An 8,937-nucleotide genomic window follows, 5' to 3' on the forward strand; every position below is an offset into this window, starting at 1 on the left:
AGAAAGTGTACATTAAAATTCCCTCTTTCTCCTCCGCCCTCCCCCCCGGGTGTGACTGGCGTCTCCCTCCGGTCTGTGGTATGGAGGGCAGCGTGAGGGCCTCTTCTGTGTCACTGGCTGGAATTACACTTATGGTCATTTAACATGAGGCACAAATGAAGGATGACGGTTTTCGCATTAGAGTTCTACTGTCTTCTTTTCAATCCCTATTTGACTGAAAAAATGACTCCCCTCTTAAACCGGTTTGATCTTCATAAGAAGTGCTTCGAGCTGCACAGACACACAAATTCAAGTGGAAATGTGGTACCATCTTGTAAATAGCCAAAACCATCCTTGGAGCAATTCAAGAAGAGAGCTTGGGCTTTTGGACATTCTTGGCCAATCATATTGGAGAGATTCAAACCAGCACAAATATTCTAATAGGACTGGTAATGGATCCCTGGTTCTCACAATATTGCTGATAAAATCACCAGTGGTGCCATCCCTCACGACCTTAACCAGGACTCTCGGAGTGGCAAAATGGTCCAAAGTTCCTGGTATTGCCAAGGAGACCCAAGGAGACCCCCCGCAGGGTCAGCTATCCAGAACCTTGTTGACGTCAAACAGTTCAGTATTTTAACCCGACTGTCGCATGGATTTGGAGAACAGCAAAGAGGTTTCTTGTAAACAATAAAGCCCTAAGCAATCAAAAGTGGGAGGCGATCTCTTTAACAGGAGTCATTACAGTGACAGAACGAGAAGACGCTTTGAAAGATGTTTTGTGCTGCGCAATTTACCCCCACCTTCCCAAGCTCCACAGCCAACAGATCGGTAGCCTACAAAGACCAGAATTTTGTGCTGATGGTCTGTGGTGGCAAAGTGCAGAGCTTCAAAATGGATAAATGTGCTGTTCCCATCCTGCCTGTTCATGCTTGGGTGTCAATGCTGCTAGCCCGGGAGGTGGCTCGAACCTTCCTGAAAATGAGAAAGAAGGCTTGGTCAAAAGAAGAAGGAGGATTGCCCAAAAAGTTGTTGATCACTGCATCATCTGCAAGAAGGTAAAAGCACATAGATGTCAACAAATAATGATTAATCTACCGCCTGAAAGAACTGAACCTGCTGCTCCACTTGAGTTCACAACAGTAGAACTCTTTGGACCCTATAACGTACGCGACGATGTCAGGAAGAGGGTAAACATCAAAGTCTTGGGAGTTGTCTTCTGCTGCATGGCCCAACCTATCCATGGTTTCTGATGGCTTACCAAAAAGTCACTGCAATCCGTGGGCGCCCCAGGAAGTTCTGGTGAGATCCAGGCACAAATTTCAATGGTGAAAAAACAGTTAATTGACGTTATTAAGCACTAAAAAGACAAACAGAGGTAATTCATCACTTAATATTCTACAATTTTACACTTTATAGTTGATGTCCCACATTTCCCACATATTATCCCTTTATGTGTAGAAGGAATGAAACAAATTGCCCTGGACCATTGGGAAACCTGCCAAACATTAAAAAGCACATTTGAGAAACGATTCAAACCAAACAATTGGATTATAAAAAAAAAATCGGACTCATCAAAGAAATTAAAAAAAGACATATAAAATATCAAAGACATATAAGATATCAAAGGTCTGTCAAACTTTCAACAGCTCTGGTTTCCAGATTCCGTTTTTTTCCCTGTAAGTATGCAAGGGCCCCTACTATAGATTAGAAAAGGTTCCATACCTAATATCCTCTTTGCTAAAGAGAGGTTGTCTGCATGCCGCTGCATTGACCTATGACCCATGTATGGATGTTGAGCGTTGTCATGTTCTCCAGACTCTTCAATGCAAAGAATGATGCACCAACACTCAATAACCAGAGATGTAAAACGTCAAAGAGGCAATTAAAAATGTGCTGGAGAACATTCATATAAACACTCTTGACCTCTAGTTACCTTCTCAACCAGATCCCCCTTTTCCCTCCCAAGGGCATGTTTCTGGATTCAATGCAAACCTGATGTTAACAAATCCCCCATCTCCTCCCTGGGCCTTCCCCTCCCTTCACTCCCTCAGATGTGAGGCTGTTAAGGGAACTTTCACACTCCTCCCTTAGTCCTCAGCTGCTGCAGACTGACCAGGATGGGAGACAGCTGTTGTGCTCACAATCTTGGAGTGGTACAGTAGCACCCAGAGATGACTAAGAACTGACTTTGGAAATTGGTAATGATGTAGTTTCAATATAATCACAAGGTTTTGAAAAGGTCTACCTTAAAGCCCCACTTTGTAATATTTTTGTATTTCTTTTTTTCTGATTTGTATATGATGATTTGATTTTGAACACTCATGACTTAACAATTCTAACTAATAATTAAATGACACTCTTAAATATGCAACACTGACATGGGAAACTGCACATGGCATTGGTTCAGAGACGATGTATGCATTTATATTCATTATTTCTTATGTACTTTAGGTTTCCAGAGAACGACCCAACTGTGGCAGTGGTTCTAGAGTTTTCACCCAAATTACCAGTGGCAGGCCGCAGGCAAATCAAGCAATTGCTTCTTGGGTCCCCCAGTCCAGGCAGACTCCAGGCAATTGCTTGGATTGCTTGCGTCCTTGCGACATTGACCGGTTGAATAAAAGGCAATGATAAACTGAGCGCTATGGTATCCAGTAAAGCATGGAAGTGCAATGACACTCTTATCAGGAGCCCCTCTCGATAGAGGCTGACAGCAGCCAGGCAGCCAGGTTTTTGAACTCTACTTCAGCACAACAGAAACCTTCATAAGTCATGTTGAAGCGCAAATATGCATCCGGAATCCAGAAGAAAAAGAAAGGATAGGACAGGGGTTGATCCACTGGAGTATCATAGGGTGGCAAATAAGAAAACCCCATTTTGCAGTGAGGAATATTGAATTCACAGTAGCAGAAATGAAACGTCTGACTTCCCTGAATGCAGCATGACATGACACTAAAGCAGTAGTTCTCAGTTAGGGATGTCGTTTATGCCTTCCTGGAACAAGGTGTAATTGCACATCCACTACAGTAGGAGGCATGTTTTTTTGTTTTTTTTTACCAACCATTTGCACATACAGAGCAATAGATATAAAATTCAGTAAGTAAACCAACCCTTAACAAACTGAGCGGTACTTAGGAGGTCTCAAGAAATGTAAAACAAGGCAATATGACGAAGCGTATGCAGCGCTTGGCTTCACTATGACATTCGTGGGAGACGAGGAAAGAATGGAGAGTTTACTATTGGACCTGATAAATGGAGACGTGACTATTTGTGACTGGTGTGTGATTTCACACAGTAGTCACACTAATAAGCTGCTTGAGTTTTTTCAGCGAAAATGTGCCGAATATCCTGCTTTTTGAACAGCAAAATGTTTTTTTGCATCCTATGAGGGGCGTTACAAAAACATTGAGAAACACAATGGTAAAGCTGCAGAGTGTGGCCGAAGGATTTGTTTCGAAAAGCGAGGGAGCCAAGAGTTAAAAAGAAAGTCAAATCCTCATAATTCCTCAAAATCATAATAAAAGCATAGTGGTGGGTATTTGCTATGCTTGTTATGAGAAGATAAAAATGCTTGAAAAACGTTATGTCTAACACATGTAATTTCTGATGTTTTTTGTTTTTTTTATGGTGGTGTTCAAATCATATTCACAGTATACGAAACAGTAGTATTTGCACTGTCAAAAAGTTGTATTTATAAATATTGTGGGTTACTTTAAACCGTAAGGCCATGCTGTGGTTCTTTTTATACTCTGTGTAAAGTACTAAATCAACACCAATAGTCACCAAGTATTTCCCATTTTTTACTCACCCTAATGTCAACAAAGGGTTGGGGAATTTTATAGATTTTTAAGTAATCTGTGACTTTTCGTCCAAAAAATACACCCTTGAAAACGTCCAAATGCCTCCATACTGATTGTCTGTAATGTCCCACTTCAAATCAAAGCATTCAAACCACTTAAAGCAACTATCTCCCTCAGCTTCTATCTGACATCAACCTTTATCATTGTTAAGTGCTTTTGTTAGGGTTTTTTTAGCTCCAAGGATGCTGAATGTCAATATACATGTCGATACTTTCCCAGCCTACAAGTTGCTATAAAACAGCCATGCTATATTGATCCTACTTTGTAAACCATCACAGCTTTCCTCTTATAGACACACAGACACAACCTGGATCAATGTAGCTGGCGAATACCGAATACCATATAAAAAAAACGATATAAAGGGCTTGACTTTCTATTTAAGTTCTACATACAAGAGCTTGAGAATTCAATCCTCTTTGCCTTTAAATTAAATAAAGTGCCCTCTTCTAATAACACTTATGTAGAGGAGGACGAACATTTGTCAAATAACTTGGGATGGTGGGTATTACTGAGTCTGAGTTGTAATGTGATGCCTTAGTTACAGCATTTCATCAGAATGCGTCACACTCATCTCTTTCACTTCTCTATTCCACCAGCACTCACCGTCTCTTTGTTTTCATTGTTCACTGCTGCTCACAAAACTGAATTATTCCGGCAATTTGGACAAGATTCAATAAAGTAGTACCCATGAATGAAAGAGATCTGATTGTTGACTTTTAATGACAAAACTATTGTGCCTCGTGTCAGTAAACACAAAATTGTGTTACAGACTAATTTTAAATTGAAAAGTGTTTGACCAGATGTAGAGGTCAACACTGGATGTATCTCAAATTAAGGGACTGTTTGAGAATTTTTGACTCCCTCCGAAGAAAACTGAAAAAGCTGAAGGCAATGGTGCATCGGGTTAATCGGAGCTCCAGGACTGCTTCCTTCAACTGAGAAAAATCTCAAAACTTGTCACAATGAAAATGTTGTCACAACATGATCTGGAGCTTGTAATCCATGCGTTTGTGTCTTCTCGTCCGGACTATTGCAACAGTTTGTTTTCATGTCTTAACAAGAAGGAGCTGACTCGCCTGCAGTTAATACAAAACTCTGCAGCGAGAATTCTGACCTGCTCTAGTAGAAGAATTCACATTTCTCCGATCCTTAAATCTCTTCACTGGCTGCCAGTTTCTTTCAGGATCAACTTCAGAGCTATTCATGGTCAAGCTAATCCTTACATCACTGTTCTGATCCAGCCTTACACCCCAGCTCGAGCTCTGAGGTCTGTGGATCAGAATCTACTGATGGTTCCTCGCACACAGTTCAGGTCCAGAGGAGAGAAATTTTTCCAGGCTGTTGCTCCTAAGCTTTGGAACGATCTTCCTCTCCTTCTGTGTTTGATGGAGTCTACTGACTCTTTCAAATAACATCTCAAGACATTTTTATTTGTTCAGGCTTTTCCCTGATTTTCTGAGATTCCTTTGTTGGTCTCGGTGTTGTCTTGACCTTTTACGTATATAATTTATTGGGTTTTGTTTTGATTGTTTAGGCGCTTTGTGACCCTGGTCTGGAAAAGCGCTCAACAAATATAAATGACTTACTATCTTACTATTGTCAACCCTTTCCGTGGTCATGAACTTAAATACTTGTACTTTAAAGTTAACCGGAAAAGGAACCAGATCAACGATGATCCAACGAGTTGAATTATTCAGTCACCCATAGAAATGACACAATGCAATGACTAATGTTTTGTTGTGGCTTTTGCATTAGTTGTAAACTTTCTTTGCCAAAGTAGATCAGCATAAGCTTTTCCATGTGAGACCTTATTTTCTATTTTAGTTCTATGGCTATTAGTCACTCATTCATCAGTGATCTGACCTAAAAACAGGTCGTATAGAAAAGCGTTTCTTTAGTCTCCTCAATTATTTATATTTTCTCTCCTTCTTAGCTCAGTCATGTGATGTGTGCCTTGTGAAAGTTGATGTTATTACAGAAGACACATTCCTTGAGGATTCTGTCTTCTAGATCGAAATTCATCACCATTCGTCCTTCATCAGGATGCACTCAGTCGTCTGCAGAGGTAACTTCACACCACGGCAGATTCAATTATATTAATCCTGGCGGCTTTAAGTACTTCTTACTATAAAGTGCTAAGAAGCAGGTCTGAGTCCATGGCCAGTCACCACTTGAGTTTAAAAGCTCTTTTCTCTTAGGCCAGGCTTACTTTGCTCTTAATTAAGCTTCCACTAATGCTTGTCAAGTGTATGTCTGTGTTAGCTCTGGTGCACAACCTGAAACAATGTGGCACATCGTTGAGATCCAAACAAAACTTAAGTGGGTTTCTGTGCTTCGGCGAGGATTGATGGTGTTAGTATCCCTCATGGCGTCTTTTCTCTTCTGCAACTGATGTTCGCTCTCTTCACTGGCCCCTTCAGCTCTTACTTAAAGATTCTCAATCAGAAAGAACATGTTCTGCATCATGTGTAGCATGACATAACACACATGACTGCTCTACCGTGATGAAGCCCTTTCTTCATTACAGCAAAAAAAAAAAAAATGGCTGAATAAACATGTTGTTTATAACATCAAGACTGGTATTACTAGGGCTGCAGGATATACCTATTGAATATTGTCATCACGATGATGGCACATGCAATATGCTTATCAAAAAGTTCAACATAATGTATGAATTATGCATTTCTTAAATGACAAATCAGGCATAACTTTAAATGGGTATTGTTTGTAGATTTGGCTTTGTTATTGACAAGAACCTCAGTAGGTCTCAGTAAGTCTTGCTAAAAAATGGTGGCTAAACAGAAGGAAACTAGTTTAAAAAACACCACAGCCCACTTTGGTAAAGTCAGGCAAGTGAAAGTCAAATTCTTAAATGAGCATTAAAGGTCAACCGGTATAACTCATATACAAACTCCAACTTTCCTGACTTACTTTATAAAGTTATAAAATACAATTTTGGCTTAGAAAGGTTACGAGAGCAGAGGCCATTATGATGTCTGTCTGTACAACAACAGTGTCAAAAACAAATAATGTTATTGTCATTATATAGGCTGTTGTGGTTTGCTTCTTCACTCTTATATTATTTCTTGTATGTACAGTATTTATAATATTTTGTAATTTTATGTGTATAATTTTTATCGCGTATACAACTTTTATTTATATTTTTCATGTTTAAAATTGAGCTGCTGTACTTATGTTCTATCCCCACTGTGGGATAAATAAATATATCTTATCCTATCTTATCTTATCTTAAGTGTTAGCAACCAAGTTTGTTTTTCTATGTCCAGTCGTTTTGGTTTAACTTAATACGATTGACTTTCAACAAGAATTTCCAATTATTTTTATTTTTGACAAACAAGTCCAAAACCCTTCAAATGTAAGAAACCTCGAGCCAGCAGGAGCACCTCCGCTGCAAGGTTATGCTGGGTCAAGCTTAAATAGCACAATGAGTGTAATTCCAGCTGACTGTTGAAATAACCAGTTGTATCTTTCAAATTAGAGGGCTTTTATTACTGAGGTTAGCCTTCATGGAGCCTCCGAGAAGGAAAAGTAATCTAACATGTTGAAATTTACTTTTAATGACTGATCATCATTATTAAAATAAAAAGATTTGGAGTTGAAGGGATCAGTTAGTTTGTGTATTTTCAACTTCATCAGCCGGAAGGGTATTAAAGGACCAGATATATTATTTTATTGAGCTTTAAGGGCCATTAGAAAGGAAACATCACCCATTCTTTGGGTCCGGCATTCTTGACAGGTCCGGCTAAATATAAAAATCAATGTCATAACTTTATACAAGTTACTGTTGTGGGTTCTTTTTCAAATAGTGAACCATAGTATCAGGGAAAGCAAACATGAAAACTTTGGCTTTTTGGGGTTATTAGTAATTTTGGGTTAGAGACTAGCCAGGTTCCAGGGCGCCGACTGATCTCCTCTGCTTAATGTTAAGTATTGATGTGACTTTAACTTTTCTCTGTCCATTCACTAAATATAGAAGAGCCACAGGAGAGTTTTTTTCTCTTGATAGAAATAACTAAAAATGGCATTTGCGTATAAAATCACAGACTGGAGTGCTCTTATAAAATGGCTTATAATAATGGCAATAACAGAGAAATACACAATCAATTTCCGGTAGTTTTGATTCCATGAGAAAGAGATTGATTGATTGATTGATTGATTGATTGATTGATTGATTGATTGATTGATTGATTGAACGAGATATTCTGTAATAAAATATAGTTATATATAGATAGTTAGATCTAAAATAGATTCTTAGTTTAATGAGATTTTGTTGGTTTTTCATGTATTCACTTGATGTAAATGCAATACAATATTGAATTTATTTTTTCTTTTTACCCTGAATACCCGTTTTTTTTAATTGAAAAATTAACATTTCATGAAGAGTAGCTCAAAAGATGAGGGAATTTCAACCATTTGTCGTTGAAACAGCATTTCAAAACAAACAACTTCTTCAATAATAGGATGGGGAACGTGGAAACGTTTTTAAAAAGTGAAATGAAAAACCTGAGTGCTATGAGGTTTGTTAAGTGCCAACAAAAAAAGGTGCCAAAGAGGAACAACCGAAGAGACAAAGCACAATACAAAAAGATATAAGTGCCAAAAAGATACAACTGAAGACACAAAGCACAATAAAAAAAAAAAAGGTTTGTAAAAAAGAGAGTGAGATTGTTGTTCCCTCTGCTTCATGTAAATCTATAATCTATCTATAATGTATGACTCTAGAAGCTGATTGTGTACGTAAACAAAAGCAGAAATGTGTGTCAACTGATTATATTAGATTTAAACACGAACTAAAATACATCCCCGGACTTGTTCATTTTTCATCTTGTCCTTATGTCCATACAGCCCTGCATCTTTCTATAACGCTGCGTCTGTCCCAGCTTTGCGGCAGCTTGTGCTTCCCCATTTAAGCCTTAAAATATAAGATGAAATATTGGCATCCATGTTATCAACATAATCATTCTCTGTTTGCTAATGTGGACAATCAATAGCTTTCTGACCACATTCTAAAAATATCATGAATTTAATGTGTCTGAGATTATTCAGAAGTGAAAAACTGACTGTCGTGCTTTAA

Source organism: Callionymus lyra, chromosome 18 (genome assembly GCF_982586985.1).
Source record: "Callionymus lyra chromosome 18, fCalLyr1.hap1.1, whole genome shotgun sequence".
Lineage (NCBI taxonomy): Eukaryota > Metazoa > Chordata > Actinopteri > Syngnathiformes > Callionymidae > Callionymus > Callionymus lyra.